This window comes from Chinchilla lanigera, unplaced genomic scaffold (assembly GCF_000276665.1).
Source record: "Chinchilla lanigera isolate Chin_1 unplaced genomic scaffold, ChiLan1.0 scaffold00051, whole genome shotgun sequence".
NCBI classification, from domain to species: Eukaryota; Metazoa; Chordata; class Mammalia; order Rodentia; family Chinchillidae; genus Chinchilla; species Chinchilla lanigera.
Genome location: NW_004955452.1, coordinates 8345390 through 8360283, shown reverse-complemented (window position 1 = coordinate 8360283; position 14894 = coordinate 8345390).

Below are 14894 nucleotides of genomic sequence, written 5' to 3'. Positions count from 1 at the left end.
CGACTGTAATGACAAGCAAGCCCTGCTTTATCCTAAAGAGACCCTGTTCTATGGTAAGGTTAAGGGGTCACTTACCGGCCCCTATCACTGTATCAGGCAGATGAGGCTGTCTCTGCAGCATAAACCAGCAACCCCAACACACAGAGGTTTGTCACCTGCGCTCTGTGTCCTTTGAGTCAGCTAAAGCTTTGCCCCGTGCAGTCATCCAACAGCATGACCTGGCACCTTGCCAGTCACTGAAGCAGACAGGCAGAGAACACTGGAGGGTCTCACACCAGCGGCCAGGGTTCCAGCCCAGGACTGGCACGTGCCACTTCTGCTCACCACAAGCTGGCTACAATCTGGCCCTCAACTCTCCCCGCACAAGCACACATGCCAGGAAGTCAGTGCTGCTCTATCGTAAGCAAGAATTTAGACCAGCAACACTCATGATTGCCTTGCTGAGCCTTCCAGCATCGGTAACAGCATGGACAATGACACCTTTTAGGAAGTCACAAGGCCCTGGAGAAGGAAAAAATTGAGGGGAAGAATAAAGATGATGCCTTTAGTTGTGCAATGGCCCCACAATAGGATCATTAGGGTAGCTTCTAGATCTCCTGCAGAATATACATGTAGGTATATGTATGCATTTCCAAGCTGATTTGAATACAAACAGCTGCAGACATCACTGTGCAACAAGCAAGCTCTAGACACCAGGGAAAGAACAAGCAACAAAAATAACACAGCCTTCACCCCTAAGAACTCACACCTCAGCCCAGGCACAGATAACAACCGCGTGACTCGCGCACATCTGACATAGCATCAGAGCAGAACATTCACAGCTTAGAGGAGCAAAGCCAAGGGAGCTGTGAGCAGGCAGGTATGACCCTGGGAAGGGGACCTTTGAGGAGCCCTGAGTGAGGAACACTAGGTCTGAAATGGACAGGAGCCAGAGCAAAGGGAAGAGCAAGGGCCTGGTAGAACGTGCTGAACGTGGTCCCTGGAAAGCAAGAGGCCAGTGGGGATGCAGCAGGGTAAGGAACATGGCTAGCAAGGAGGTCATGGGCAACCAGATCGGCCTAAGACCACAGTGCCCTCAGAAGGGCTTTAGACTTCATCTGGGGGTGACCTGGAGGGTTGAGTGGGGTCTGAAGTGACCTGGAAGACTGAACTGTGATATGAGATGACTTTGGCAATGTGTCATCAGCTCCAGACATTTCTGCTCCTAAACTCTGGCTTTGATACTCAACAAGCAGATGAAGAACAAGTGATCGCCACTGTGTGCCTCAGTTTCCTTGTCCTTGGGGGTGACAGTCACATGCATTTTTGTGTGACACTTGATGAGAAAGAGCAGGTGACATGCTCAACATAGGATCTGGTATCCTGTGGACTCTCAATACAGGACAGCTGCCCAGGCAAATGGCACATGGCTCCCAGGTAGCACCTGGGCTGCCTCTCCTGGATGTGTCTTCCCGCCTCCCACCTACAGGATGGCTGCTTTGACACTAAGCCCAGCTGCCCACACCGAGGAGCACTAAACACATGTTACAACATTCATGCTGGTGCACATCAGGAAGCTGATGGCCTGAGGTTCTCTGAACAGCTTCAGGAGAATGTGTCATCAGCTGAAACCAGGCCACCACCTCCGCCAACTGGCACCATGGGCCTCTAGTGCCTACCTAGCAGGTCAGTTGCCGGTGGTGCCCAGGCTGTTCTGAACACTGCCACATCCTTGTTAGCAAAAGACTGCGGAGAAAATGTGACAAGCCTGAGGACACCATGTATGGAGTCACCTTCCTGTCACTGTGACAAAATATCTGAGAAAACCAACTCCTAAGGAGGAAAGATTTATTTTAGCTCTGTTTCAGAAGCTTTGGTCCATGATCACTTGGCCCCTTCTTTTGGGCCTGTGGTGAGTGGGCCATGGGTTAAGCAAAGCTATTTACCTCATGGTAGCCAGGAAGCAAAGAGAGAGATGGGGAGAGATCCAGCTCCCAAGGTCCCCTTCAAGGGCATGCACCTCGCCCTCAATGACCTAACTTCCTTCATGGAGGCCCCACCTCCTAAAGCTTCCACTGCCTCCCAACAGTCTCATCAATTGAGGACCAGGCCTTCAATACATGAGCCACTGAGGGACAGTTAAGATACAACCCATAGCAGGCTGCTAAAGCAGAGGGCTGGTCTAGGTAGAAAAGAAGACATTGAGAATGGTGCACCAGAACTCACCTGAGCAGCCATAGAGAAGTCAGTTAAATACAAGATACCCTTGGTTGTGTCAGTTGCACTCTGAGCCCCAAGATGCCCCCACCCCAGTCCTCCTTCCAGCCCCCTCCCCATCTCCTCACAGCCAAGCACCTCATTTCCTGTGCCCAGCTCATCCTACCCCACTCTGCCAGCCTCCTTTCTGATTGGTCACTGCCCTTGGTCTGACCTATCAGAACTTGATTCTCACCCCCTGCTAAAGAATCTATTTTTACCTGCTTGACACCAGCATTCCCTTTCTGTGGAGTTTTAGAACCTCCAGTTTTTCAGTTAAGACCCACTGCCACGTTCTCCTAGATCCTTGTGGGTTAGGTTCTAAAAGGCGGGTACATAGCCTCAGCCTGTCCAATTAGAACATCCATTGCTGTAAATGGCTTAAGGATAGGCACATGACTCAGCACTAACCAATCAAATTCTACCCTGAGACTTTTTGGAATTAGTGAGATAAACTCCACCTTCCGCTGGAATTTCTAGGGGTATCCAGAAAGAGTGGGCATACTTCATAAAGAAATGAAAAAAAACAGAGAGATGGGTTCCTGAAGACCTGATTTGAGCACCTGGACCTAGCCATACCTGAAATTTCCATGGACTTTTCACTTAATAACCATAGAATTCTTCTTTTGCATTTCTTTCCCTTATAGCAAAGAGAGTCGTGAATTATTGTCCCTGTGAAATAACACTGCTACTGTAGTCACCCTTCTGGTCATGCACAGCAATGCAAGCCCCAGTCCAGCGGTATCTACTGAGGATGGTCCTTGAGGAGAGCTATAAGTATAAGAGTCAGGGCCAAGAGAAGCACAGTAACAGGCTCTGCTCAAGACGCAATTTGCAGAGTCTGAAATCACTCCCTGAGGCAATCTAATTTGAGGTGGCCCAAATTGCAGCAATCACCACAATTTCCTGGAATCCTCTCCACTCACTTCCAGGGCCAGGCTGTTCATGGACCATGACAGTTCTGTTATCAGGCCTGGCAGGACATGAGCTGTTCTCCAACTGCCACTTCAAACAGGCAGCAAGGTGGGGAAGAAGGTAATTTTCCTCGCTCCTGCTTCCTGGGGAGCAGCCCTCAGCTGCCACTGGGGCTGTCTGGTGGGAGTGGGGGGTCTGCAGCTCAAATGAACCTTGACAGCTAATCATTGCCCATAGCAGCAGGTGAGTGGTGATTAGCGCTCCCCACTGGAGAAGCTGCAGCCTCGTCTCCGCAGGCTCCCCAGGACCCCAGCCTGGAAGCTGTTGGAACCTGCACAGGTGTGGGGAGGCCTCCAGGTGTGGTGGTATCCTCCTTTGTTGCAGCCCAGGATGCATGATCAAAAGACTCTTCCAGACCCACCTGTGCTCATGGGTTGACGGTTAAAAGCTGAGCTGAGGTAGAAGCTATGACTTCTAAACGATCCAGTCATCAGTCTCCCCTTCGACATGGTGAGTCCCTTTCTTGAAAGTGGGGGCATGTATGTTCACTCTGACTCCTCAAGGTCCACACAGGGCCAGCAACCAGGAGAGGCTTGCTACATCCGTGCTGAGAGTTTTAATAAATGAAAAAATAGCAGAACTCAGAGACTACCCTTGTGTAACCGTGAACAGTGGCTCCTTTCACTCTCCAAAGGGTTTTCTCATTTGGACAGTCCTAAGATCACTGTGTCAGCTTTCCATCACTCTCACAAAATACCTGAGCATGACAATTTAAAGGAGAAAGGGATCATTTTCACTCATGGCTTCAGAGGTTTCAGTCCATGGCCAGCTGGCTCCATTCTTTTCAGGCCTGTGGTAAGGCAGAAACATCATGGTAGAAGGGCCTAGTGGAGAAAAGCTGTTCACTTCGGAGAACCCAGGGTGCAGAGGACAGGAGAAAAGCCAGAGAGAGAGGAAAGGGCTGGGGACAGCCTACACCCTTCGAAGGCACAGCCCTAGCATCCTGCTTCCTCCATCCAGGCCCCACTACCTAATAGCACGTTCAGCTATGAGTTCATCAATGAATTCATTCATTAATGAAGCAACATCCTCACAATCCAGTTACCTGTCTAGCCCTCTCTCTACCCCGAATATTACTGCTCAGGGAATCAAGTCCTCCATACATGAGTCTCTGGGGTCTTTAGGAGTTTTTATGAGTCTCCATATCTAAACCATAACAGTCAAACCAGGCTTGGTGGCACACATATACAATATCAGCACTCCGGAAACTGAGGCAGGAGGATCACTGTAAGTTCAAAGCCAGCCTGAATTACACAGGAAGACCTTGTCTCAAAAAAAAAAAAAATTATAAACCATAATTTTCCCCAATGAGAGCAGCCTCTGGAGAGAGCAAGGACCAGCAAATATAAGGTATTCCTCTTCTTTCACCCCTATCCTACCTGGCTTTCCCCACTCGCCAGGCTATCAGATGTTAATAGATGCACCATGATAAAGATGTGCTGTGGCCAAGAAGGTTTTAAAAAGACTAGTTTAACAACAATAAACCAATTTCCTTGCCGCTGGCTTTCTCAATGTCCTTAAAATGTTTATATGAACAGCAAGAATAAAGAGAATGCTCTCCCAGAATAGCACAACTGCAGAAAGGAGTGGGGGTGGGGTAAGTCTTTAAGCTATTTCCCTTAGTTTATTCCTTTACCAAACAAGTAGTTTACTCTGCCTCTGAATGTCACCGAGTTAACAGGGGGCAGGAAAAAAAGCCCACACGCAAGCAATTTATAATATTAAAGCACAGAAGCTCAAAATAGATGGCTCTTTGCTCACTCAAGCAAGGCAGGGGCTTTGATTATGCAAACAGGGGCCTGAAGCTCAGTGTGGGGGTGGTTAGAGGTAGACAGAGAAGATCAGACATAAGGAGGTGGGTAAAACTTAGCAGGAAACAAAAATTATAGGAAGTGGTGAACAGAAGAGCCTCAGCCCTGGGGAGTCTGTAGACTTCTTAGGGATCCACTGGCTCCCACATAGAGTATGAGATGAGGCTCAAGCCAGTTTGGAGGACACAAAGAGAGTGACAACAGGAAGCTGGAGGACTTGGGACACCTCAGCTAGAAGCATCTGCGGCCTGGGAATCCTGTGGTTCCATTCTGAGTCTGCAGTGTTATAGTGGTAGGTGAGATTCCAATCTTTGCACTCTTCCTGCCTCTGCCATGTTGCCTTGCTGAGCACTGGAATAGACAGGTATGGTCACCCGTCCCACAGGTCTTGGACTCAGTCACATGACTTGCTTCACCAGTGGAATGTGGTAGCAGCTCCAGTTCCATCCAGATGGAGGCCTTAAGAATTACAGAGGGCCTTAGGAGTGAGAGGGCACTAGAGAAAAGAGCAGGAAATGGGGAGTTTGAGAAATCCAACAATGCTCTGCATGAGGACCTGGCCCCAACTCCAAGCTGAGCATGTATGGGACTGACTCAAAATAGCAGACTAAAGCATCAAAAACTGATCTCAGAGTGGTGTGTCCTAGGAGACATGTACATGAGGGAATATCTTAAAAATACTAAAAAAATCTTTGAAAACTGAAAAAGAAACTAAAACAACAGCCCAGAGAAGGCAAATCAGGTGCTGGGGCCTGGACCTTACCAGATTGGATGCCTACCTAGAAAAAAAAATATATCAACATTCTCCACAAGGTTTTAGCAGAAGCCAAAGTTTCAAAATGTCCAAGGTATAATCCAAAATTCCTCAACATACAAAGAATGAGGAAAATCTCAATGACTTATGAGGTAAAGGATAATTGAAAGATGCTAACCCCAAGATGACAGAAATATTGAAATTATCAAAGATTTTCAAAGTTCCATGAAATAAGGGCAAATGTTCTTTAAAAATGGATACATGGGCACTTTTAGAAAAAAATATAACCTATCAACAAAGAAATAAATGAAACTTAAGATTCACTGAATGGAGTTGATTTTTTTAAAAAAGTAGATATAACAGGAATGGATGAGTGAACCTGGAAATAGATGAATGTATATTATCCAATCTGAACAACAGATGGAGAAATGACAAAATAATGTACAGAACTTCAGGAAAATGAGACAACATTAAGAGGTCTAACATTTGTGCCTTTGGAGTGCTAGAAGGACAGGAAAAATATTGATGTAAAAAGGATTTGAAGAAATAGTGAATAAGAACTTCCTAATTTTGAAGAAAGGCATAATTTTTTGGATTCAAGAAGTTCGGCAAACCCCAAACAGAATGAACTCAAACAAACCCAAGCCTTGACATATCATAATCAAACTACTGAAAACCAAATATAAAGAAAAAAAAAAAAAAAAGAAAGAAAAAATTTTAGAAAACATCCATAAAAAAGCAGCAATGTTAATATAGGGAGAGGGGCACACATATGACTGCAAATTTCAAATTTCAGAACCTATGCAGCCAAAAGACAGTGAAAGGTTTTTAAAGTATTGAAAAAAAATAACAATCAACTTTAAAATTCTGTATCTAGACTGATTATTCCTAAAGGGTGAAAAATAGCCTTCAGGAATGAAGGTAAAATAAATGTGATCTCAGAGGAAGGAAAACTAAGCTGACTTTCTCTAAAAACGAAGCTGAAAATAATTCATCAGGTACAGGGGAAGTGGCACCAGTGGGACACTTGGAGCCTCTGAATTGCATTAGTTTGCTTGTCATTACCATAATGAGTACCCAAGGCAGGCTAACTTTATATGAAAAGAGATGTACTTAGTTTACTGTTTCAGAGGCTGAAAGTTCAAACAGCATAGTATAGGCTCTGGTAAGAGCCTCCCACCCTGACTATGACCCTTCATGGCAGATGGCGGTGGCCAGAACATATGTGGGAGGAAGAAACCAAACAGGCAAACAGGATGCTAGCGAGAGATTTAAGAACCAAGCTCACACTTTCATAATAATTCACTCTGATGAGAAATTACTGCAGAAGACTGATATTCCCTTCTAAGCACTATGCCACCAATGACCCACGGCTCTCCCACTAGGTCCCACCTCCCGAGATCCCATCATTTCCCACATTACCTCTGAGGGCTAAGTCTCCATCACATGGATACTTGAGTGGGAAACTCAGACCACTCCTGAACCCTAGCTGGAATGAAGAAAGAACAACAGAACTGATAAACAGATATATAAAAATAACAAACTAAGATAACCTCTTTAAGAAAATGTGCTGGGGAAACAGGCTATCCACATGCAGAAGACTGAATATAGACTCATACCTTTCACCAAGTACTAAACTAAAATCAAAATGGAGAAAAGAATTAATTGTTAAAACAAACATTTAACCTGCTGGAAAATAAAATAGGAAAAACTCTTGAAGTCACAGGCATAGGCAAGGACTTTCTAACAGAGCCAAGGTTACATAGGAAATGGTACCAAGAATCAACAAATGAGGTCATATCAATTTAAATAGTTTTTGCACAATAAAAAAATTATTCTGTTCACCAAAAGAAATGATGAACAGAGTGACAAGACAACTTATAAAATGGGGGGAAAATTGCCAGCTATTCGTCAGACAGAGGGCTAACAGCTAGAATATATAAAAAACTCAAAATAATTAGGCCCCACAAAATGAAACTCAATCAAAAATGGCAAGTAAAATAAATAGACACCTCACAGAAGAAGTACAAATGGCCAATAAACACATGAATGAATGTTCAACATCCCTGGCCATTAGAGAAATCAAAGAAAGTTGGAGTAGTCATTGATATCCAAAAAAGCTAGTTTCCAAAAAATATCAATTTACCAGAGATAAGGCAAAATATTACATAATGACAAAAGAGTCAATTACAAGAAGACATAGAAATTGTAAACATATATGGAGCTAATAACAGCACTTCAAAATATATGAGGCAAAAATGCACAGAACTATAAGAAATAACAGAGAAACCACAGGTCTAGTTGGAGATCTTGACAATCTTTCTGTAATTAATAAAACAAGTAAACAAAATCGATAAAGACTGATCTCAAAAACATCACTGTTTGATTTAATTATCATTAGAATGAAACTTTATCCAACAACAACAGAAAATACATTTTTTAAGTACACAAATTACATCCACCAAGATACTTTATATCTTGGGTCATTAAACAAAGTAACAAACTGAAAATAACTGAAATCATATGAAGTATATTTTCTGAACATAATAGGATTAATAAACAAGCTACCAAAGTTTCCTCTAGAAGAAACTGATGACTCAAGTAGCTCTATATCTACTAAGAAATTAAGTTGTGTAATCCACCATAACAATACACTATAGAAAAGACATATGACCATACAAGCAATAGACGTAGAAGAGATATTTGACAAATAACAGTTCACTAAATATCTGCTCGTAGTACTTAAAGAAATAAGTAAAATTCTTAAAATAGCTCAACAAAGTAGGAATAAAAAAGAACTCAACCTGATAAAGGATACCTATAGTAAATTTACACCTGGCGTCACAATTTATCATGAAGCATTAAAGGCTTGTCTGCTAAGCTAGAAAACAAAAATGTCCATCCTTACTATCTCACTACTCTTACTCACCATTGTACCAAATGCTCCAACCAATGCAATAAGGCAAAAAAAAAATTTATGACAGAGAGATTGGAAAATAGTACATATATCTACCCCTGTGGCCAGGTGACATACTGTCTATGTAGAAAATCCCAAGGAAACTACAAAATTTCCTTAGAACTAAGAAGTTCTAGCAGGGTCCTAGGATACAAGGTCAATGTACAAAAATCTCTGTGAACTCCAGTGAGCACCTGGAAATCAGAATTTTAAAAACTGTACCATTTACAATAGCACCAAAACTTAGAAATCTTTAGTTATAAATCTAATTATATATTTATTATATAATTGCATATTCATTATATAAGTAGATTTATACATATATAACATATAATCTACAGGCTGAAAACTCCAATAAAAGAAAAAACTGATGAAAGAAGTTAAAAAAGACTTAAGTAAATGGAGAGATATACCATGTTCATGGATTGGACAGCTCAACCATGTTAAAATGTTAATTCTTCCCAAATTGATTTATGGATCCAATGTAACAACAAGAGAGGCGAAGTGATGTGTTCAGAGTTTTGCAACCGCCAAGTTGTAGAGATAAGAATGAGCCCTTATCCCATGCTTCAAAAGATCTTTCTTTTACCACTGATTCTTAAACTTTTCCAAGTAGAAGATCCAGAAAGGGACAAGGACAGAGTCTGAAGCACATGCAAAGTCCTTTGAACTCTAGTATTTATCTTTAAAAGTCAATGTGATCCCATAGATATAGACAAGAATAAATATAAATATATAGACATCTTGGTTTTCATTCTTAAAATATTGTATATTTGCCAAAGGGGAGAGGATCATTTACATATGCTTATTTGTGTCCCCATATCATGATGCAGATACCCCGCGGTAAGCATGCTCAGGATTAAGAATCCCAGAATACACACCCTACCATCTCTGGAGATGAGGGAACAGTGTGCCGAGGGAAGGGGTGGGAATGCTGATCTGCTCTTATTGGCTTAGTGGGAAGACACGATATCTGGGATGTCAGCTGCCACCCCAGGAGCAGAGACCATGGAAGTAAACCTAAGAAGAGATGAGAACATGGGAACTGAAACTTCCATTACATAGATGGAGAAAGTGAAGCACAGAGAGGAATGGTGACTTGTTTAAAGTCACCCAGAAAAGTGGTGGCAGAATCTAGGCCAGAATGGGGTGTCCCGGTGTCCGGTTCAGAGTCTTTCCCATGAAGACCCCTGAATGGAGGCAGCCTTCCTCAGCTCAGACCAAGCCCTGGGCCTCAGTAACCTCACTGGTACTATCTAGAGGTGGACAGCTGTGGCCTCAACTCTCCAGGAACTCATAGATCAGGAGTGGGAAGAAAGGAAAGAGGTAGAGCCAGCTCTCCCAGCCCTGTTCAGCCTCCTCTCTGCTGTGTGACACTGGGCAGCTGTGTGACCTCTCTGAACCTGGGTCTCATCATCTCTGAAACAGACACAGTTGTATAGGCTAAGGATCAGATGAGGAAAGGCAGGTGGGCACTTACCACAGTGACTGGTTGGGTGACCACTCTGCACACACACACACACACACACACACACACACACACACACATTTTCCCATGGTTTAGAGGGTTTTCTTTTTTTTTTTTTTTGGTTTTTCTCCGGTACCGGGAACCAAACTCACGGCGCTTTTGCCACTGAGCTAAATCCCCAGCCCCCTTTAGAGGGTTTTCTGAGAACTGTCTAGCCCGAGACCCCTGTGCCCTGGCATTTGGGTGCTAAATATAGACTCAAAGGAGATGGGGTCTGCCTCCTTTATCATTGATACCAGGAATCGAACTCATGACCTCACGCTTGCCAGGCAGGTGCTTGTGCCACGGAGCTATATCCCCAGCCCTGGCTTAGAGTTTTGATATCATAGTCCTTCCTACGGGCAAACTCAGGGTAATGAGGGTCTGAACAGAGCTTCAGAACTGGGCAAAGGCTCATCTGGATGGGGTCCAGGCAGGCTCCATGAAGGAGGCTACAACTGAAGCACACTAAGAAGAAAACAAAACATCTTGGATCCAAGGGCAGAGGGACCCAGCAGGCAGGAAAATGGTTTTCCTTGGATGGGACCCACCCTGTCCAGCTGACCAGTTCCCTCCTCTGTCTACATCCAATGGCCTTCACTCACCCCTCGCTGGTGTACATGACCTGCCTGCCCAACCCCAGAGGCTGGTGTGTGGTCTCTGCACATCTAAGACTACTTCCCACCCCAACTTTAGGAAAATTTGAGCAGAAACGAAGCAGGACTCAGACATGGGTCAAAAGCATCCAGGCCCAGATGCTGGCAGCATGAGTTCCAAGCTCGATTCCACTTCAATCTGTGTGTCTGAAACTGCCCACCTGCGCCGGGGTGCTTGCACCAGCCCAGGATCCTACTCAAAGATGGCAGAGAGGCCCCCAGGGCCCCAGGATGGATGCAGAAGTCCTGGGAGGACTCACCTGTGTCTTGGAGTGATCACTGTAACCAGGGGGATTGCCTCCCTCATCCTGAGCAGGGCCCTCCAAGCTCCCTGCTACATCCCTCATGCGGTGCCCTCATCCCTCTTCTGAGTTCTCACCAGACCAGGGGAGAAAAAAATCCCATGGGCCCACTGTCCTGAAAAACATCTGTCACCACCAATGGGACGGTAGGAGCAGTCCATCAGCTCCCATGAACACTGCCAGTGGAGCCAAACCCAGGGCCTGGGTGAACTTGGAGAGAGAGAGGCAAAGATTGATTTTCAGATTATCTCCCAATCCATAGTTGTCAAGCAAGAAAAAAGACCTAAACAATCGTGAAATTAAATCAAATGAGCTTCGGATGCTGCATAGCTTCTCCCCTGCCGAGGTTCCCCCCACTCGCCCACAGGGAAGGGATGATGAACAGCTTGGCCAAGCCGTGCACTCGCGCACCCACTGGCACTTTGGACTGACCACGCGTCTCTGCCGTCCGCAGAGATTTATTGTGCTCCTACTGTGTGCCTGGCCCTGTGCTTGGAGCCAAGAGGCTGGGGATGAAATAAACAAACACGGCTCTTCCTCCTGGATCCACTGCCAGGCAGGAATGGGCAGAACCTTTACTGAACATCCAGCCTAGGCATCAGCCCTGACTCAGGGGAGCCCAGACCTCCCAGGGGACAGTCCAGAGGGGAAGGCGGACAGGGAAGAGTCCCAGGGGAAGTTGAGCTTGGGAATTGGAATCCCAGTGAGCAGGAACGGGGCTGGGTTGGCAGGACTTTGGACTTTGTTATGAGGGCCGCAGAGGATGGAGAGGGAGGGTTTCATTCAGTAGAGTGATATGATCAGATTTAAATCAACTCTTCACTGGGGCTTCTGTAGGAGGAAGTTTCCAAAGACAGCAGTGCAGGGGCGGGGCAGGCAGACAGGCTTCCGGGGAGGGGAGAAAGGCCTGAAGCCAAGTACAGAAGATTCACCACCCATCCCTGCAAGTCTGCCCAGGTGAGCGCCCTCCCAGACACCTCACCGCAGAGACCACGGTTCTTTCCCTGCTCACCCCAGCCCCCACCCCTGCTCTACTCATCTTCAGACACACAGTGTAATTTTCTTACTTATGACATTTGTAGTTTGTTGTCTGTCTATACACACACACACACACACACACACACACACACACACACACGCAAATGTAAACTCCAGGGCAGCAAAGACTTTGTTGTGATTATTTGTCCTTTAATTCATTCCCAGCACTGACAATAGTGCCTAGCACATAGAAGGTGCTCAGTGAATATTTGTTGAACGAATAAGTCCCCATCGGCCTCATCACCATCATCATCATCATCACACAACAGAATGTGACAGTCCTCGCGGGCCGCATGCCTGAGCTCAGCACAGGAGTAGATATCACCTTTCTCAGCTGCCACTGAGGGTCACGGGGAAAGGTGTCGGCAGCTGTAGAGGGGACAGCAAAGCCAGATGAGTGGCTTTAGGTTTTAGGGAGAGGGATAAGTTTGAAAGGTATGTCCCCAAGGAAGGGGCCAAGCTGAGAACAGGTATGTAGATGCTGGCAGTCGTGGGCCCCACAAGGTGCCAGCTCTAAGCAAGGTCAGGGTAGGAATTGGACATTGAGGGAAAGGGCCCGCAGCCAGGCCAAGAATGAGGCCAGTGGGATATACCTTGCACACTCGTCCTCTGGCCCAGGTATTGTTTGTCTTTTCTGGAGGACTTTTCAGCAGCCTGTGAATGGCTATTTCTCTCACCCAGCATCCCAGGGCCTTCCCTCAGCCCCTTGTGAAGGGGTTCCCTAAAGTGGTGACCCTAGTATAGAGATAGAAGGGAAGGAGTTTGAATCCTGCTTCCAGACCCAATGCGAACAAAAGGTGGCCTAGGCAAGTCAGGTTACCTCTCTGGCCTCACTTGACTCACCTGTAAAATGGGGCCATTCATAGTAATTACCTGGCAGGTGGTGAGAGAATGAATGAGAGAAGGTAAGAAGTGCCCCTGGATCATTTGTTTATTCATTCAAACATCTGAGCATTTACCCTGAGCCAGGCAATGGGGACATGGCCCCAGCAAAAGGAGCGGGGTAATCTCAGGGGAGGTGGGGACAGATGTTGTCTGTCTAAGTCATGCGATGCCAGGTGCTGTGACACTGGGATGCATGTGTCATGAAGGCATAGAACGCAGGACTGGAGCAGGAGCAACGCGGAAGCATGGTACTTTAGACAAGGTGATGGAGGATGGCTTCCCTGGGGAGGTGACAGCTGAACAAAAGCCGAGCGGGCACTCAAACCATGTGGGTTCCCATCTCTCCTCTACCTACCTCCCCTCACTGGTCCCATAAGACCAGTGCCCAGATGTGCCTCCTCCCTGCCTTGTTTTTCCCAGCAGGCTGAAGGGCACAGCCCCTGCAGTCCAGAAAACCCGGGGTCAAATCCTGGCTCCATCTTTTTGGTACCATCTTGCATACTTGCCTCCCTTATTTGAGCCTCAGTTTTCTCATCTGTAAATGAGACAAGCTGTCTTTCCCTCAGAAGCCTCCCAGGTTATTAATGAAAGCCAGTATCCATTGCAATGGATGATAGTGAGCATAGAAGGCCCCAGAGCAGGCAGCCCACCTGGGCAGTGTGTGGTCAGAAAGATTCACCCAAAGAGGAACCAACTGGCTGCGCAGAACCACTGTAGCTGTTTTGCTCTTGCCAGGAGACAAATCCATAGAGAATCCAGACTCTTTTGTGTGTGCATGCACATGTGTGTGCCTGCATGCTTGCGTGCATGTGTGTGTGTGTGATATTGGGGATCAAAGCCAGGTCCTCAGGCATGCTAGGTAAGCATTCTACCCATAAGCTGCATCCCCACCCCAAATATGACTTCTTAATACACAGTCGAATCTTCCAAAGGCTGCACCCACTCGTGCTCCGGCCACAGAGAGAGTTTCAAAGGATGATCCCAGCATGGGCCCCCCAGGAAGAAGCTATCCCGCAAGGAATGTAAATATTACGTACTACAAACATGTACTAATAAAGAAAATGGTCTGGAAGAAATGTCAAAAGAACTAAGCATAAATATCAAAATTACAAAAATAAATAAAACAATTCCATAAGCCCAATAAACTCCCTTCCGGTGACTCTTCATTCTCCCTTCCCTTCCCCACCCCAAGCTTCAAGCACCTGCTGATCTTTTCCCTGGTTTTATCTTCCAAGAACATCATCTAAAAAGGAATCACGTAGTAAGTAATGTTTTTTTAAGAGAATAAAAAATAAGGAAAAGATAAAAATGATACAGAATTTCAAAACAAGATGATAGGAAATTAACAATGGTTGTTATACTGCATATTGTTATCTTCAAAGTAGTTGTTCAGATTACTAGATATGGGCGTGCAAAATTGATCGAACAATTAAGCATTAACTGTTCCTTTCAATAAACCAATAGAAATTAGTAGTACAATTATCTTAGCTATCTTGTATATATATTTTTCCCTTCTTTCTGTCTTTCTTTCTTTCTTTCTTTCTTTCTTTCTTTCTTTTCTCCTTTCCCCTATCCCAGTTGTTCTATAGATATTGTGAAAGAGAAAGAAACTGCTCAAAAGTAAGTAATGTTTTAAAACTGGCTCACTCAGCACATTGCCTTTGAGAGTCATCTAAATTGTTACATGGATTAAAAGTGTGCTCCTGCGACTCACTCCCAGCCTCGTGGTTCCCCGGAAGGAGGGCTTCCGGCGCACAGGGAGCTGCGGGTGGGGA